The sequence below is a fragment of the Vanacampus margaritifer genome, chromosome 9 (assembly GCF_051991255.1).
Source record: "Vanacampus margaritifer isolate UIUO_Vmar chromosome 9, RoL_Vmar_1.0, whole genome shotgun sequence".
In the NCBI taxonomy this organism is placed as follows: Eukaryota; Metazoa; Chordata; class Actinopteri; order Syngnathiformes; family Syngnathidae; genus Vanacampus; species Vanacampus margaritifer.
Window position 1 is genome coordinate 23,559,021 of NC_135440.1, and position 9,787 is coordinate 23,568,807.

At 37.2% G+C, this 9,787-nt stretch overlaps 1 protein-coding gene across 2 annotated transcripts in view; it reads right to left on the reverse strand.

Annotated features, from left to right (window-relative positions):
* LOC144057782 (mannosyl-oligosaccharide 1,2-alpha-mannosidase IA) overlaps nucleotides 1–9,787 on the reverse strand; it is a 141,467-nt gene that overhangs the window by 81,403 nt on the left and 50,277 nt on the right. The gene's annotated exons all lie outside the window — the stretch shown is intronic.

Genomic DNA, 9,787 nt, shown 5'->3' on the forward strand with positions numbered 1-9,787 from the left:
TGCGGCTCATCCGTAAAAGCAAATGTGACAGTTTAGTGGCGGGCGATGTCGTTTTTAAGACCCTCACGTACGCAATGTACAGCGCGACCACCTCCGTCCTCCGCTGCGATTAGCAAACACGTCAGGCGTGCAAACCCTTTAGCGTCGTAAACGCCGCCAAATAAATGTCCGGCATTCACAACACATTCCATCGCTTTAGTGCTCGTCCCCGTAGCCTCGGGCGCACACGTATGTTTTGCCTTTTATGGTTGGTGAGGGGCTATAAGGTGAAGGGTTTCTTAAGGTGTCCCCCCTGTCGCTGGGAAGGCGGGGTCACCTCGGCCACTTTAGATAGCCTGCTAGGGGGGCATAAAATAGGAAAGATGCCAGAGTGGCTCAGCGGCTTGTAAAATAACATTGCGCTATAATGGCAGGAAAATAATACGGTTATTGCTAATAGCTTTGTGTGTTTTTCTGGAATACAACCAGCTTGTACTGTAGATGTGCTGAGTCATCAAAATCAGTATTTTCCCCATTTCGTTTACAGATGTCGATGTATAAGGTTCAAATTTGGTACCAATGGAACAAAATGTTGAGGACAACTCAATTTTGGAAGGACGTGAGGTAGCTTCAAACTAAAATGACAGACTTCCTGTTCCGTAAATTATCTTAGTGTGTACTCATGATGATCATACACAAATGTACTATTAATCAGAATGTCATGTTTAGACTAGTGAGGTCACATATAACAATTTTTTGTCAAGAAATGTTTACGGTTGACTTTCCCTTTAATTTGATTTCTATCATTTCTCATCATCTTGCCAAAGATCGCGTACCATTTCCGAGCGTATAGTGCATCTTTAAACTGACAAAAATTTGATGTGGCAAACACTGGCTGGGAAATGTCAGCAAAATGAGATGACCTCTGCATGGACCTACCCGAGGGGGAGTGGAGGTCACAGCTGACAGACACGTGTGATCTATGGAAAGCTACAGGATGGTTGCCGCGGTAACCACACCAGTGAGACTGGGAGATGGAAGGGTCCCTTATTCAAGTGGATTAAAAAGAGATGCGAATGCAGCTGTTCCTCAAACAATATTAACCTGAGATCCTCTGGGCTCCTTTTCTGCCTGTCAGTCAGCTATCGGTCAATCACTAAATTGTTTTCCCCCTGGAACATTACGACTTTGTTTATCTGTGTTTTGAAAATGTTCCATTCGTTCCTGGAAATTCTCTTTGAATTGTTTTCTTAATTTAAGCCATGTCCCTTAAATGTGTGTTATTCACAATAATTCCTGTAATACTTATATTCAGTTTTTATTCCAATCCCTATTAACCTAAAAATAAATCGCATTCATTTGTGTAAATTGCTTGAGTCATATTTTATTCTCATTCATTCTTAGAAATTCCCTTCTGGTCATTTTGTTATCACAGTTTCCTGTAAAATTCCTTAGTCAAGTTTTATCCAATAATTGCATTACTGTGCAGGTCATCCTGATTTTAGTCCCATTACTAAATCACCTTAATAGTTTGCCATCTTTTAAATTCTAATTATTTTCCTTATAATTAAAGTCCTTTGTCATGTTTTTTTTTTCATTTTCCTTTCAATCCCCAATAATTGCGTTTTCATGTCAAAATCCTTTCTGGTTGAATTTTAAATTCAAACTAGTTTCATTACATTCCCTTAATTCAAATAAATTCCTGTAAAGTCCATTATATTTTCATTTTCATTCCAATTAATTCATGGAATTCCCTTGTATTCAAATTTGTATTCCAATTAATCCCCATGAATTATATATAATTTGATTTATATAATTATATTTGCTTTTTAATTTTATTTTCTCCCGTTTATTCTAATAAATATATGTATGCATTCAATTTTAATTATTATTTATTCCATCTAATTTCTATAAATTCCTTTATATTCACATTTGTATTCTTTTTTTTCCCAGTTAATTCCATTATATTAATTTTGATTTTATTTACGTCCTGTTAATTCTATTATCATTACATTGTTATATAAAAAAAAAATCCTGTAATTCCCTTATTAAAAAAATAAAAATAATCGGATAAAATCTATATTATTTTCTAGGGATTGGCGAGTTCCAGCCTTATTTTAAGGCACAGTTGGGTAAAAATGTATTTGGCCAAAATCCAATTGGAAGTCTATGGGAAACTGGCCAAATACTTGTTGACTTGTGGCAAAAAATATCTGACAATTGTAAGTCCTCCTCACCAGTAGTTGGCGCTATACTGTGATCATCATCTGCATCAGAAAAAAAGGGCTTTGTTCACAATTTTTGTACTTGGTATCAGTGAGTACTCGAGTGAATACTTGTTTTGGTACCGAACATCTCTAACATTTCCCCGTTTATTGCATTTTTATTCTTATTATGAGGAATTCCTGTAAATTCTCACATTGGCATTCATTTCCATCCCTTCCTCCTGGCTCCAATGGGAAGTTGCAGCAATTTTGCAACCCTGTAGTGAACCGACGGCAGCCCCATCCTGACTTTCAAGACATCTGAAGCTGGGTGTCGGCGTTCTTTGCATATCAAACGCATGCAATGAATACAGAGGAGAGCGATTGGGATTTACGACCTGCGACAGGACGCTGCTTTTTACCGCCCCGGTGATTCCACCTTCGGGAGGGACAGACCGAGATGACAGTCAGTCACTCAATCACCGCATTGATTTCCCCCCGAGGTAAATGTGCACGGCCTTCCAACAGCACGTACGCACATGACTGAATCCGAGGCTTTTTCAATCCTTTCCTGTGACACAGGTGACGTATTGTAGCGTGCTAAAATACAGCCCACCCACCAGGCTGATCCTATTACGAACCGCATTGGTTCTTGACCCCTGCTCCCCCCGACGAGGCATTATTTCCGCCCTCATCCGTCAGGGCGGCAAACCAAGGACGACACGCATCTTCCAGACTCAACAGAACACAAAGCACGCAACCAATCCATTCCATCGCCGCGTGAGGCGGCGAGAAAGAAAAACGGAGGGAGCGTCAGATGTTCATCAGGAACCTCGGCGGTGCAACAAATGAGGTCAGCGGGCTGCTTTTTGAGCTTGTTATCGCCATCCAAAGCACAGAAAACCATTCATCACGGGGACACCCTCTTGTGAGTACACACTGTGATGCTAATGTGATCCCCAAATCCTCCCCAAAAAAAAACGTCGACAGCAAAATGGTCCGTCAAGGTCAAGATGATGACTTTGTATTGTTTGTAAATGCATTGCAGGAAATTTTAATTCTAAAGTCAAGGTTTACAAACTCGAGGTCGCCAGATTTGTTATGGTCACCATAGTTGATCTTTTGCTATGCTGCCACCTGGTGGCCGGTTTTGTAATAACTACCATTTCTTCATCCGTTCTCTGCAGTTGAGGCTGCATCAAAGCCTTCTGTATGCTCTAGCATTTTAAAAAAAAACAAAAAAAAAACGTATAAATATGTCTTTGGGACACTTACAACATTTAAAATAGAACATATTTATACGTTTTTGGGAGCAAATGTGTAATGAACACTAACGTCATATTGTCAAATTAGCATATATGTAAATTGAATAAAATGCTTCTTAATGACCTTTACGGCTACAATTGGCAGTTTTTATTCTCATGCTCCACTCTAACTACTTTAGAAGCTAAAACGAAGAAGTTCAATGGTTTCAACTCTAAAAATAAACATATAAAAAACATTGTCAGTTTACGCAGTGACTGTGGTGTCCAGTTAAATTAATCCAGAAAAATAAAGTAGTTTTTTTTTTTTTACTCATTCACTGCCAAAAAAAGATTATATAAAATTTGGGCGGGCCAGGTGATTAAATTTAACTCACGATTAATCACAAATTTTGTATCTGTTCTAAATGTACAATAATAAAAAAATCCTAGGTTTTCCTACTCTTGTTAACAAAAGTGGAAAAAATGTTAGACTAATAGAAATAGTTAAAATGATTTTTTGACATTTATAGCCGCCAATGGCAGTGAATGAGTTAAAGAGCGATAAAGATGACATGTTTACTCGGTAAGGTTGTCGAATGAATAATACTAAGCTCTCAAAAAGAAGAAAAAAAGTGTTGTCTTGTCTCCCTGTGTGAGGACTTGAATGTGCAAATTCCAAAAGGTGAAGCTCACTTTTTGGCAAGTAAAACAAAGCGCCATTGTTCTTGGTAGCAGTCAAGATAAGACTTATCAAGACCAAGGAGATAAGCTCTGTTGCGGCTCCCCGCGATATTGACACATATTATTAAAGGACAGGAATTCTTGGATCGGTAATTAAAGGAGGAAACCCCTTCAGGAGGAGATTAGCGGAAAATGTCTTCAGGTGACGGAGCGTTCCCTCGACATGGAGTGTAAAGAGAGGAAGTGCCACTAATGAGTCTGGCGGCCAAATGATTCCCAATTTGTTGCCTCTGGAAGGTTTGTACACCTGTGCTGAATGTGCAGTCGCATCCGGGTCAAAATCATTTCCAACAGAAAAAAGGGTTCGAAAAACCTTTTGGGGAAAGTAAAACAAAGCTAATTATTGAGGGCGCTAATCAGGAGAGTGGCGAGGATTGGTGAGGGGGGGTTGGCGGTGGCGGTGGTGGGGGGGGTCTGGTCGCTGTGCATGGGGAAACACGGAGACAACTGGGAAATTTATCCGGCACTTTCCTCCCCGAGCAGCTGTTTGGTGCTGAAAACGCTGAGCTCACTTTAATAACACACACTTTCCAGGTGACAAAATGGAGGCGCGTCGGAGATAAGCGGTAATTGGCGGACACGCTTGCGCGGCGCCTTGTTTGCGAGGCGACGGGATGAGAATTTGTTTTGGAAGTCAAAGCTTTGTCGGGGAAGTGAAAACATGTCAGAACACGGCGGAACATCATCAAACCTTCAGTGCTTTTGGAGGGTAAACAAGAGTGTTTTGCAAGATGAACTCCTGATAGGATAGCATTTTTGTCGACAATAATATCACGATATTGCGTAGACAGACTCACTGGGACAAAAAGGCCTCCAGTCAGACAAAGTGCTGCCGCATATTGACTCGGGTAAAAGAAAGGAGGTCAGCGGGCTGCTTTGGCTTATTAACGTGCGGCGCAGCGTTATCGAGGAGGCGTCGCATTACATAAGCAACCTTTCCAGGTCGGTTTACGCGTGAAAGTCGTCGCGGCGGAAAGACGACCAAGACCTGTCATCAGTGATCGATTGCAGGGTGCATTAATCCAATGAGGGAGGACAACAATGTGAAAATGACAAAAATATTTACTTCAGCATTCAGGAACATGACCTTAACTCATTCACTGCCATTGACGCCTATACACGTCAAAAATTCATTTTAGCTATTTCTATTAGTTTTTTTCATACATACATACATATATATATATATATATATATATATATATATATATATATATATATATATATATACATACATATATACACATATATATATATATATATATATATATATATATATATATATATATATATATATATATATATATATACACACATATACAGATATATATATATATATATATATATACACATATATATATATATACACACATATGTACACATATATATGTATATATATACACATATATATATATATACACACATATGTACACATATATATCTATATATATGTACACACATATATATACATATATACACATATATGTATATATATGTACACACACATATATATATACATATATATGTATATATATGTACACACACATATATATATATATATATATATATATATACGTATATATATATATACACATATATATATATATATATATATATATGTATATATATATACACACACACACACACACACATCTTTTTTTAAGTAATTATTTGTCCCAAAAAATTAATGAAGCAATTCTCACAGGTAGTCTTTTTCAGCCAGTATTATTATTATGATTGTAATTTTTATTTTTGTTTTTATTACTGCTAGCGAATTAAACAGAGTTAGTTTTTTTGAAAATAAATGTTAATTTGTTTTTACATAAAGCCCCTTAGAAATGTGTAAAAGTACTTACAGCAGTGGAGTGTTCTAATACATCTATTAAATATCAGCTACGGGAACAATTAGGGTTATAAAATTAAATCTAATCTTAATTTTAATCAGTTCCAGCCTAAAATTACAACCTTATTCCTTAGGGGTAGGACAAAACAATTATGTTGATGAATATTTAACAACTGACCTGCTTCTACCTTCTTTCATAGATAAATTATGCGTGCATATCTCTAAAATATATATTTTTTAAATACAACCTTTTTTCTCTGCAGTAAAGTAGCCCTCTGCTTAGTTGGCTCCACTTTAACACGGTGAATTTAGGATGTCTGATGTAAATTCACGCATATGCAGCATCAATTAAAAGAAAAAAACTGGCAGTCACAGGATGCAAAAAAAACTCCCCTAGCAGTTTTTCATTCGCCGCTCGCTAAAACATTTGCTGAACAAGTGATTATAAGTATGAGTTCGGCCATGAATCTAAACGGTTAAACTTCCTGCTTTGTGTTTTCTCTGCGAGTCAGCATTCTGCTCGGGTAGAGATCCTGTGTGTGCACCAGTAAGATGCTCCACTCAGCCAGCATCAAAAGATGACGTCTGCTTTTTTTTCTTTGGGGATTGATGCCACCAAAGATGAGTAATGGCAAAGAGGAAATTGAGATGACGACCTTTGAGCAGCAAATGGCGTGATGTTCCGAGACTGAATGTATTTTTAACCCTATAAGGGCAAACGTATCATATTAAATGCAAGACATTTTGAGCCCTCTATTTCACGAGTATAATAAGTATTTTCCCATTTTAAAGCCTGACGTATATGATCTGACACATGATTGCACGGATAATCCATTAGAGGGCAGTATCACCCAGCTGATCTTGCAAGATCACCCCAATCGAGACATCTATGCTTTTAAACTCATTTACTGCCATTGACGGTTATAAACGTCAAAACATAATTATATTTCTATTTCTATTAGTTTAACTTTTTTTTATTTTTACTTTTGTTAACAAGAGTATTAAAACCTAGACTTTTTTATTGTACATTTAGAACAGATATAAAATTTGTCAATTAATTACGACTAAAAAATTTTAATAAAAAAGTCTAATTTAAATTTAGATATAAAAATTTTTTATCGCCTGACGCCCCTAATTTTTAACAATCATCTAGTCAGGCGATTATTTTATATCTAGATTTAAATTATATTTTTTAATTGTAATTAAATTATATTTTTTAATTGTAATTAATCGCATGACTTCACTAATTAACTCACAATTAATCACAAATTTTATATCTGTTCTAAATGTACGATAAAACATTTTTTCTAGGTTTTCATACTGTTGTTAACAAAAGTGTGGGGGGGGGGAATGCTAAACTAATAGAAATAGTTTGAATGAATTTTTGACGTTAATAGCCGTCAATGGCAGTGAATGAGTTAATAGTGGGAAATGCTCTTTCTGATTTTATTATTATATTTTTGACAGTTATCAGGGATGTGATTTGACCAAAGTGAAATTATCTGAAAATTTAGCCGGGGGTCTGGGGGCTGCTGGCACCCAGCTTGGTCAACTCAAAATCAACATTCAAAAACATTGGACTGCCTTTGCTTTTAAAAACTATCACTGAGAATATCATCATATCTAACTAATGTGATTACTAAGTTAACACATAAATAATGTTGAAGAGTTCAAATTTCATGAACAAATAATTGTATCATGACCAAATGAAAAGTAACTCATATTAGAGCATACCACAAATGTCTTTGTTATAGCAGAAGATGTTATCTGTCGGAGTCATGTGCATACACAATGAACTACTAAAAAAAAAAAAGCGGAATTCCGCGAATTAGCGGAAAAATCACATCCCTGAGTTATAAATGTACAAATTTAAAGCATTGGGACCAGATGTCATATGTGGAAGTTGATATTCAATTATTATTATTTTTTGTTGATAAACAAACAAAGCGTCCCAGAAGGACATGTTTGGACTGTAAAACTGCTACCTGATCCCTTTAGAACGTAGCAAGAGTACATGCCAGTAACGACATACTATACGAGCAAGCTCAAGGCCGGAACCACTTGACCGAGACGACCCCGCTACACATCATCGTGATGGAAATCTGTACGGCGGACGCAAAGCGGATTGCCACCCCGCGGGATGCTTTATTCCCTCCATTAAATCTGGATAATCCCCCATTCTTAGCTCACGGCTATTGCCTCTCCTCCTTCGCCGCCCCTCCGAGATCTTCTAACCCCACCCCCCTTGACATATCAATCACTTCATAAGCTTCTAACCCTCCGTCGGAAAGCACTCCTTCATGGCGTATTGAGTTCCGAGGTGAACATGTTAATGTAAATAATGGAGTCTGTTCAAACTGTTTTGTTGTACTTCAAAACAAGTGAAGCTTAGTTGCACTTTTCTAAAATTAAACAACTTATCTTTTATATGTTATTCAAGTTTCACCTTTTACATTTTAGAGTAGATGTACCCATTGTGAACCCAACCATGACCCTAAAACAAAGGTAGTGTGATTTTTCTTATACTGTAGCTATAACTAAAACTGTTTTGTAAAAGTTTGCAAACATGTTTGCAGACTCATCGCAAGCATTTTTTTTTATGTTGCAAAAAAATATTTTTGAAACTGAGGGCTACTTCTTGGGTATTGATCAATGTAAAGGGCTACCAGTTTGATACACACTTCTGAAATAACCAATTTGCTCAAATTACATTTACCATTCTGTTGTTTTTAATAAGCAGTGATGAGGTCACCGATCATGTTTATGATTTCTCACAATATTCATCGAAAGTGATTTCACAAGTTAGGAAACTGAGGAATATCAAGATTCAATATTTTGGTTCTGTGTAAGTGTATAAATGTCCAAAAAAATCACTTCTACCTACATTCCTAGGAAATCAGAATGTCCCATCACTGGTGAGCTATTTTTAGAACAGATCCACAGGCTACTCATGTGGCCTTTGGTGACCCTGAATATCTAGTCTACATGTAATAGATTACGTTTTTTTTTTTAAGGAGGAAGTCACCCCCCCCCCCCCCCACCAATATTGTTTTTTTACAATATGTCCTGTGCAGCCCAACTAGTCTAAATATAATATCCTGGTGTGTTAGTGCAATATGAGTTAAGCAGCAAAATCCTGCCGTTTTTATCCATCTTAAGGGGGCGGCCATTTTGCCACTAGCTGTCAACTGAAGATGACATCATTGTTGCTCAGGTCTCAGGTAACAACCAATCACAGTGCAGCTTCAGAAAACAGCTGAGCTGTGATTGGTTGTTGCCCGAGCCCTGACAACATTGATGTCATCTTTAGTCTACAGTAAGTGGCAAGATGGCCGCCCCCTAAGATGGATAAAAACAGCAGGATTTTGCTTCATAACTCATATTCCACAAATTAAATATTAAACAGAATGTCATGTTTTGACTAGTGAGTTTACACATAACAAATTATTGTCAAGAAATGTTTAAGATTGACTTCCACTTTCATTATTGCGCTATATGCTATGCTACATTATGCAAACCACAGCCCAGTTACAATGTATCTTTGACATCTACCGTACAAAACACTTGCAAATAAAATAGGCAGGTGACGCCGTTTCAAAACCCCAAAATGTGACTTCCTGTCCTTTACCTTAACACGCTTGTGTGTGTGTACATATGTGAAATACTTTGTCACAATGGGATGGGATGTGATGGTACCAGAGCATCACAAGGGACACACGGGAGTCATTCACCCCGTGACGACCTTTTCAGCGAGGATGAAAAGGAAGGTCAAGGGGGGA